We start from the raw sequence: 9,753 nt of genomic DNA on the forward strand, positions 1-9,753 counted from the left end.
ACGCTGGATGTTGTGCGCTAGGGTGCATCCAATCCCCGAAACATCAGAATTGTCTTAACTAACTCGGTTACTCGACAAAATTCTTACTTTTGGGCTACATACTAGATTAAAACCTTGCCAAAAGCTCAAAACTTTAAAACACAGAAAATCTTGCCGAAATCTTTGATTACAGTTTGCAAAATCTTTGAAAAGTCTCATTATTTAGCTGTAATGCTGCCGAAAATAAATGAGTGGTTATGGGAATTTATGGCGAGTTATAGATGCTACTGGTTTATCAGGTTGGGCACAGTTCCTTTATCGGGGAAGTATTACTGTAAAAGGGAACTATTACTCTTTTCAGTAATAAAATTATTACTCAAATCGGTAATTTTTGTCACATTTTTAAAATAAGGCCTCAAATCCATTTACTAAATAAAAAGTGCATAAAAAATACGATGTGATGTGTTTAATCTTTATCAAACAAACCTCGCTGGCCAAAAAATTCGCTCCTTCAGCGCTGCAGACAAGAGTAAGGTGAGATTCAATATTTTCCCTGTTGATGAATGGTACTATAAGTATGGAATCTAATAAGGACATTCATTCTAAAACCATTTTAAAAGAATAATGTTTAAAATTTAATATTTCAAATAATTATTTTCATCTGTAAAAGAGCAAATGCTCTAACCACAGCATCATGCGGGCTGTTTAAGAAGAAGATGTTTTAAAGTTTTTTTTCGTACATATCCCCATATAAAAATCAATCCTCCTTTATAGGCTCCTCTCTATCCCGGGGGGGGGGGGGGGCAAACTAAAATCTACACTTCCTATAAGGATGCTTCTATATCAAAATGACTAAACATACCTCTGTTGTTATTGGGAAGCTCATGTGAGCTAAAAACAAAAGAACCGACTCCCGGTACAGGATAATTTAACAACGTAACTAAATGCTCCAGCCTAGCTGCAGATCTGTAGCTCTCCGAAAAAATATATGTTGATAGACCGGAGAGCTGCAGTGCCACCCATTGACAAAACTGTGTATTTATTGCGCACAAAAAAGTGCGCTCGATTCTTTATCAATTTTTCCTTCAATTGCAAAAAATGGAAGATTTCAAAAGATTCCTTTCTCCTCTATCAAGTTCTCTCGTAGTTGACATCTGAACGGAGCATATTGGACCGAATTATCTTTGAAACCAAAATGGCAGTATAAATAAGCGAAATGTCCGATGAATGCAATATCAGGGTCAGGAGGACTATTAACAACAATTATGAGGTGTGTTTTGTTGTGGAAAGAGTCAAAGAATATGTTAGGAACACACGGTTAGTAATATTTTGAGATTACAGCTTGAAAAACATGGAGAAATAAATCGAGAACCGAGCGCATTTTTTTGTGCGCAATAAATATACAGTTTTTTCGATGGGTGGCTCTGTAGCTCTCCGGTCTATCAATAATTTTTTTTTTCGGAGAGCTACAGATCTGCAGCTAACTCCAGCCAAAATCGACAGATATAACTCAAGTTCATTTTAAGTATAAATTTCCTTCAGTTTAGGTTTTAAAATGGACTCGAAACATGGCAATATGGCAGTTTTATTCTTGAAAATCGACGTATATTTTTATGCCCTCCTTATGTGGTATTGTATGGAAACAAATTTGAAGTGTAAGGAAGTTGGCCTTGACCCCCCCCCCCCCACACACACACACACAGTTGGATTTTCGAGTTCGAGCCTTTTAGGGGTTTTTTTTTTTTTTTTGGCTTGTCAACTTTTACGCGTAGAATTTTTAGATCACCTGAGCCGAAGGCTCAAGTGAGCTTTTCTGATCAAAATTTGTCTGTCGTCCGTCGTCGTTGTTGTCGTTGTCGTAAACTTTTCACATTTTCATCTTCTCCTCAAGAACCACTGGGCCGATTTCAACCAAACTTGCCACAAAGTATCCTGAGTGAGATAAAGGGGATTCAATTTTGTTCAAATGAAGGGCCACGCTCTTATTCAAGGGGAGATAATTCAGAAATTGTGGAAATTTGATGGTATGTTTTAAAAATCTTTTTCTCAAGAACCACGGTGCCAGGAAAGATAAAACTCATAGGTTTCTCAAGAAACACTGTGCCAGGAAAGATAAAACTCATAGGGAAGAATCCTCAGGTAGTGTAGATTCAAGTTTATATAAATCATGACCCCCGAGGGTAGGGCGGGGCCACACTGGCCGATCAAAGTTTTACATAGTTCTAAATGTATAGGAAAATTCTTTAAAAATCTTCTTCTCAAGAACCACTGTGCCAGGAAAGATGAAACTTATAAGGAAGTATCCTCAAGTAGTGTAGATTCAAGTTTGTTCAAACCCCTGGGGGTGGGGGTTAGGGCGGGGCCACACTGGCCGATCAGAGTTTTACATAGAAATGTATCGGAAAATTCTTTAAAAACCTTCTTCTTAAGATCCACTGTACCAGGAAAGATGAAACTTATATGGAAGCATCCTCAGGTAGTGTAGATTTGAGTTTGTTCAAATCATGGCCCCCGGGGGTAGGGCAGGGCCACACTGGCTGATCAAAGTTTTTTACTTAGAAATATTTAGGAAAATTCTTTAAAAATCTTCTTCTCTGAAATAGCATAGGCATGATTGATCATATTTTCATGGAACTTCCTCAGGTAGTGGATATTCAAGTTTGTTCAAATCGTGACCCCTAGCGGGTAGGGCGGGGCCACAATGGCTGATCAAAGTTTCACATAGAAATGTATAGGATAATTCTTTAAAAATTTTCATTTTCTTCTCTGGAATTGCAAAGGCATGAATGATCATATTTTTATAGAAGCATCCTCAGATAATGGGCATTCAAGTTTATTCAGATCATCACCCCTGGGGGCAGGGCAGGGCCACAACATAGAATCCAAGTTTTACATAGAAACATGTAGAAAAAATCTTTGAAAATCTTCTTTTCAGGAATAGCAAAGCCATGATTAGTCTTTTTCATAGTGTAGATTCAATTTTGTTCATGTCATGACCCGTGGGGCAGGATGGGGCCACAATGGAAGTTCAAATGTAAAGGGCAATAAAGCCACAGGTAGTCAAAGAAATATGCAAGCATCCATAGTTAGTGTAGATTCAAGTTTGTTCAAGTCATACTCTCTCCCTTTTAAGGATTGGTTGGGACCACTTTTGGGTTTTAACTTTTCAAAAATAAACTGATTTATGCTAAAGATTTTCCTAGCTACATTGCTCAGGTGAGCTATGTGGCCCATGGGCCTCTTGTTTTTCGCAGGTCCCCCCCCCCCCCCACTTTCAAAAACGATGCTACGTGCATGTTGCTTTGCGTCGGTCTGTCGGTCGGTCGGTCCACTTAGTTTCTGTTCATTTTCTTTGCAACCGCTGCACATACTGAAATGAAATTTTGTATACAGATATATCACATGAATATCTAGGTCAAGTTCTGTTTAGGGTACGATCGCACCATTTTTGACAGAGTTATGTCTCTTGAACTGAGAAAAATTCCAATTAATTGCAGTTTTCGTTCATGTTCTTTACAACCGTTACACATACTGAGATGAAATTCGGTATACAGATTTCTCAGATGAATATCTAGGTTAACTTATGTTTTTGGTACAATCGCGCCATTTTTGACAGAGTTATGCCCTTTTGGACTTGGAAAAATTCCAATTTGGGGGAGGAGGGCATAAGTGTTTTACAAACATCTCTTGTTTAAATTTGTTTCACAAGATCCAAACTGCATCCAAGATTTACCTTTAAACTTCCCTTTGATAGGATGAAGAACATCAGCTAGGATATATGACCACTTATCAGCCAGGAACGGCCAAGGGAAAGGTTTGGTTTTATATTGAAAACCAGTTATAAGGTGAGCTGAATTGTGTATTTAGCTTTTTTCTATGCAAAATACCCTCTTATCCCTTTTCCTATAACTAACATTTGCACTTTCAATTTTGTAATTGTCTCTCTCTCTAACAAATTATTTTTTGTATGCATTTTTCATTTTTGTGTGTGTGTTTGTTTGTTTGTTTTTTTTCTTTGGGGGGGGGATAATTCATTTTGACTTTACTAATCTTCTATCAGTTTCTCTCTTTGAAAAGGGCAGGGGAGTAAAGTACAGACAGAAAGTGGCCGGCCACACATCAAACATAACGATACAACAAGAATCTGACACTGCATATCTACTACTACTTCAGGCAAACAGAAATCAAATGGGGTAAGACACTGTCTTTGTCGTCATTTTTGGAAATTGTTGATTTCTGAACTCTTTTGATTCAAATGATTCACTTGTTATGATAACTTTTCACGTTTCACTCAGTAGACAAAAAAACTTAGCAAAAAGCAGCCCCTCTGAATCAATCGGCTCAATGACTCAAGCAGAGGGCCAAAAGTAAAGACCTTGAGAAGGAATTTGTCTGCTCAACTACTGACAACTTTAGATGACAAGGTAAGATTCATTCTTTTTCCTTCACACTTTGCTAATTTTAACTTGTGTTCAAATAGACAGAGATAGACAATTTCCCATTTGACCCCTTAACTTTCAATTTGCAGACTACATGACAGCAGCTTCCCCCCCCCCCCCCCCCCCCCCCAAAAAAAAAAGGCCAAGACATGTAGCCACTTAACAACAAAAGATCAAGGAAAAGGTTTGGTTTTTGTATTAACACAAGACATGAGGTGAGCTGAAATGTTTCTTCAGATTGTATTTCTAAACCCTACTTTTTTCTAATACATGCACTTTCCCTTTCTGATTGTTTTTCATTGTAATACATGTATGTGTTTAAAACATTATTATTCTGTCTTGCTTTTGAAACATTTTGACTTGAATAATCTTGTATCAGTTTTTATCTTAGAGAAGGGCAGAGAGGAGTATAGGACAGACAGACAGACAGACAGTGGCGGGCTGCACAGAAAGGAGAGCCTGGCAAAGATCTGGAAACAGAAAATCCACTATGACAACAGGCCAACTATAGTCAACTTGGTAAGAATCAAGCTGCTTTTGTTGCAATGTTGGATTATGATTTCTGTTGAGAATGCGATGAGAACTACTAGTTATACATAAAAGATTTAAAAAATGTTTAAGAGAAATTTATTGTAATCAAAAGAGGGACAAATTTGGCAATGGGTTTGTAAGAAAAGTTTGATTCAAGAGTTCATTTTGAAAGTACCAAAGGCCTCATTGCTATGCAAAACAGGACACTTCAACAACTTAATAAAATACTCCAGCAAAAGTCGACAAAAATAGCTCTTTTAATTTATGCATGGATTCCCTAGCCCTTTGTTTTCAAAAGAGGTTTAGAATGAACTTGAAATATGGCGGTTTTATTCTTTAAATTATTGACATTTTTCTTTAGTCGGAATCAAAGTTTCACCTTTAGACTTTCCCTTGATAGGATAAAGAGCAACATGATATGTGGGCATTTAGCAGCCAGGAAAGGTTTAATTGGTTTTTGTATTAAAATTCAGACATGAGGTGAGCTGATTTTTTTTCTTTGGCTTTTATTTCTATGCAAAATACCCTCTTATTCCTTTTCTTATACATTTAACTAACATTTGCACGTTCCTTTTTGTAATTGTCCATCCTTCTAACAAATTTATTTTCTGTATGCAATTCCATTTTTCTCTTTGATTTTGTTTTGAATTCTATTGGACTTTACTAATCTTCTATCAGTTTCTCTCTTTGATAAGGGCGGAGAAGAGTATAATACAGACAGACAGTGGCCGGCCACACAAAAAAGAGGAGGATATAACAAGGATATGAAGACATTATTACTTCAGGCAAACAAAAGTCAAATGTGGTAAGAACCTGCATTTGTTGTTATTGTGGAATTTTTGATTTCTGAACTCACTTGATCCAAATGATTCACTTGTTAGATCTCTTTCAATGATTCATGAAACAGAGAAAAAACTTAGCAAGAATCTACCCTATTTGTAGGTCGGGTCATTGACTTATCAAGCAAAAGACCGCAAGAAAGCAACTTGAGGAGGAATTTGTCAACTTTAGATGATAAGGTAAGGTTCGAGCTTTTTGTCACCTTCTGAATTTTTAATGTGTTAATTCTCATGAGCTAAACTGAGTTTTATTCGACCACCAAACTTTTAATTGACAAACTATATGATAACAGCCCCCCTCCCCATGAAAGGGTCAAGACATGAAGCCACTTTCCAACTTAGGACCATGGAAAAGGTTTGGTTTTTGTATCAAAACCAATATAAGGTGAGCTGAATTGCTTTTTTAGCTTGTATTTCTAAGCCATCTAACATTACTAATACATGCACCTTTCCTTTGTCATTGTCTTTGTTAGTATGTGTTTTAAATATATTATTGTTGTGTCTTTTTCTTAAAAAAAGCATTTAAATAATCTTGTATCAGTTTTTATTTTTGACAAGGGTGGAGATAGTAAAGGACAGACAAACAGACGGACAGTGGTTGGCCACACAACAAAAGGGAGAGCATTTCAAGGATCGGGAATCAGAGTATCCACTATGACCAAGCCAACATTAGCCAACTTGGTAAGAAACAAACTGCCTTTGTTACAATTTTGGATTATGATTTTTGTTGAGAATGCGATGAGAACTACAAGTAATTTTTTCAAAAGTCTTTAAGGGAAATTTACTGCAATCAAAAGTGGGATAGAAGTTAAGATCCAAGAATTGATCTTAAAGTACCAGGGGTTTCATTGCTATGCAAAACGGATTGATTTAAAAACTTAACAAAATACTCTAGCAAAAATCGGCCAAAATAGCTAAAGTTCAATTTATGTATGAATTTCCTTTGCACTTTTGTTTTCAAACAAAGGTTTAGAATGAACTAAAACTATGGTGACATGGAAGTTTATTCTTGAAAAATTGACATGTATTTTTTAATTTGCTTCACAAGATATAGCATGAATCCAAATTTTACCTTTAGACTTTCTACTGATAAGATGAAGAGCAGCAGGATATATAGCCACTCAGCAGCCAGGATCGACCGAGGGAGAGGTTTGGTTTTTGCATTAAAATCCAGATATAAGGTGAGCTGACCTGTTTCTTTAGCTTGTATTTCTATGCAAAATACCCTCCATTCCCCTTTCATGTTACTAACATTTGCACTTTCCCTTTGTAATTGTCTCTCTTTCTAACTATTTTTTTTGTAATGTCCTTTTTTCATATGTGTTTTTTTTTCGTTTCTTGTGTTTGATTCTTTTTGACTTCACTAATCTTGTATCAGTTTCTCTCTTTGACAAGGGCAGAGAGGAGTACAGGACAGACAGACAGACAGACAGTGGCCGGCCACACAACAAAGAGAAGAACATAGCAAGGATCTGAACACATTATTACTTCAGGCAAACGAAAGTCAAATATGGTAAAAAAAAATTGCATTTGTTGCCATTGTGGAATTTTTGATTACTGAACTCACTTGATGCAAATGGTTCAATTGTCTGATCTATTTCCATGTTTTAACAGTCAAATTGCTTAGAAAGAATCAGCCCCTCCACGTAGGTCGACTCAATGACTTATCAACGCTAAAAGTAGGCAAAATTGAGTAGAAGTTTGTCCAGTTTACCACTGCCAACTTAGAATGATATGGTAAGATTCGAGTTCTTTTTTTTGACATGTTGCTAATTTTTAACTTGTGTTGACTTGGACTATAGTTCCATGTTTTTGACCTTTAAATTTCATTTGACAGGCTGTATAGCACCAGGTCCCACCGGAAGCATCAAGACATGTAGCCTATTAGCAACCAAGGACCACAGAAAAGGTTTGGTTTTCATAATAAAAACCAGAAATGAGGTGAGCTGAATTGTTTCTTTAGCTTTTATGTCTATGCAGAATACCCCCTTTCCCCTTTTCTTATAACTAAGATTTGCACATTCCCTTTGTAATTGTCTCTCTTTCTAACAAATTATTTTTTAATGCATTTTTCATACGTGTTTTTTTCTTGTATGTAATTCTTTTTGACTTTACTAATCTTTTATCAGTTTTTCTCTTTGACAAGGACAGAAAGGAGTATTTTACAGACAGACAAACAATGGCCGGCTGCACAACAAAGAGGAGGACATAAGAAGGATCTGAACACATATTTCAGGCAAACAAAAGTCAAATGTGGTAAAAAAAAACAGCATTTGTTGTCATTATGGAATTTTGTTAATTTCTGAATTCACTTGATCTAAATGATTCACTTGTCTGATCTTTTATATGTTATAGGGATAGATAAGCAAGAATCAGTCCCTCTGTGTAGATCGACTCAATGACCTTTCAACCAAAGCACCAAAAGTAAGCACCATTTATTAGGAATTTATCCGATTAACTAAGTACTGCCAACTGTGGAGAATTCAGTAAGATTCGTTTTTTTTAAAATTCCTTGTCTTTATATTTTGGTTACTTATCAATTGTGTTCACATGAGCTCTCTAGCTCATACAAGTCCCATGTTGACCTCTAAACTTTCAATTGGTAGGCCGGAGGCAGCAAGAAGCCAACCAAGGACCACAGAAAGGTTTGGTTTTTGTATTGAAAACCAGATATGAGGTGAGTTGAATTGAATTGTGTATTTAGCTTTTACTTCCAAGCCTTACCTCTTTCTAACATAACTAACACATGCACATTCCCTTTCATATGGTTGTTTTGATTAGTATGTACATGTATCTTACATATTCTGTTTTGTTTTTAAAATTATTTTTGGACTTGAATAATCTTGCATTAGTTTCTATCTTTGAGAAGGGCATAGAGGAGTATAAGACAGACAGACAGTAGCCACCAGCACATCAAGTAGGAGAGCATTGCAAGAATCTAGATACAGAGTATCTTCTAAGACAACAGGTCAACAATAGTCAACTTGGTAAGACACAATTTTTTTTTTTGCTCTCTATTCTCACTTGATTTCAATTGTTCACTTGTTTGATCTCTTTTTCTATTTTTCAATCGGCAGACAAAAACAAAACTTGTCAAGAATCAGTCACTCTGCAGGGGTTGACTGGATGACTCCTCAATGAGAGTACCAAGAGTAATGATGGACAACAGTCTTAATTAACATGGAATTGACAGTAAGAGACAAACTCCTCATTCTGAAAATTTCTCATTTAGAGTTTGAAAAAGCCCTTGTATTGACTTTCATTTAATTCTTTAATCAAAAATAGACTGGCCTCCAACCTCCTGTTAGGGAGCAATCTGATATCAAAAGGAGAGCCCAGCACACAGCGGCCAATTCTAAAGGCACTACAGTGTCTAATCTCCAGTATTCTATTTTCCATGTTTTTAACACGGTGCAATCCGACATCCTGTCTATTCTGATACAAAATGTGTCTCCCAGTGCATGTCGGATTAGACAGGTTTCACTGTTGTAAGTTATGCCTCCTTACTCTTTTATCTCTTTCTGGATTTATGTTACATTTGATCAAGAGAAGGAAATTTATATCTTTGACATCTTCTTTTCTTTATCAGAAGGGGATATGACTATCATGGAGCAACATTGAATATATAGGAGTTTGCCGAATCTTTGGATGAAGCGGTAAGATGCAGGCTCTTTTCCACGAGATTTTGATTATTTATAAATTGTGTTCACATGACCTAGATTGAGTCCCATTTGACCCCTGAACTTTTTAATTGACAGCTTGTATGGTAACAGGTTCAATCAGAAGCAGCAAGTCACGAATCCACTTATTTAGCAACCAAGGACGACAGAAAAGGTTTGGTTTTTGTATAAAAACCAGATATGAGGTGAGTTGAGTTCTTTAGCTTTTATTTCTATTGTATTACCTCTACTATTCCTTTATTTCTAACATTACTAACACTTGCACATTTGTAATTGTCTCTCTTT

The 9,753-nt window shown here is 36.3% G+C and overlaps 1 long non-coding RNA gene across 2 annotated transcripts; it reads left to right on the forward strand.

Annotated features, from left to right (window-relative positions):
• Positions 1-5,374: 5,374 nt before the first annotated feature.
• Positions 5,375-8,750, forward strand: LOC134281354 (uncharacterized). Of its 2 annotated transcripts, XR_009995066.1 has the most exons (5): positions 5,375-5,626; positions 7,167-7,301; positions 7,626-8,044; positions 8,144-8,274; positions 8,395-8,750. It is a non-coding gene; the product is annotated as an uncharacterized LOC134281354 (long non-coding RNA). The 2 variants fall into 2 exon arrangements; XR_009995065.1 differs by lacking the exon at positions 5,375-5,626 and having other exon boundaries at positions 6,887-7,301.
• The last annotated feature ends 1,003 nt before the right edge of the window (positions 8,751-9,753 follow it).

The sequence above is a fragment of the Saccostrea cucullata genome, unplaced genomic scaffold, assembly GCF_032062105.1.
Source record: "Saccostrea cucullata isolate Sc308-1 unplaced genomic scaffold, CSIRO_AGI_Scuc_v1 ctg18688, whole genome shotgun sequence".
Lineage (NCBI taxonomy): Eukaryota > Metazoa > Mollusca > Bivalvia > Ostreida > Ostreidae > Saccostrea > Saccostrea cuccullata.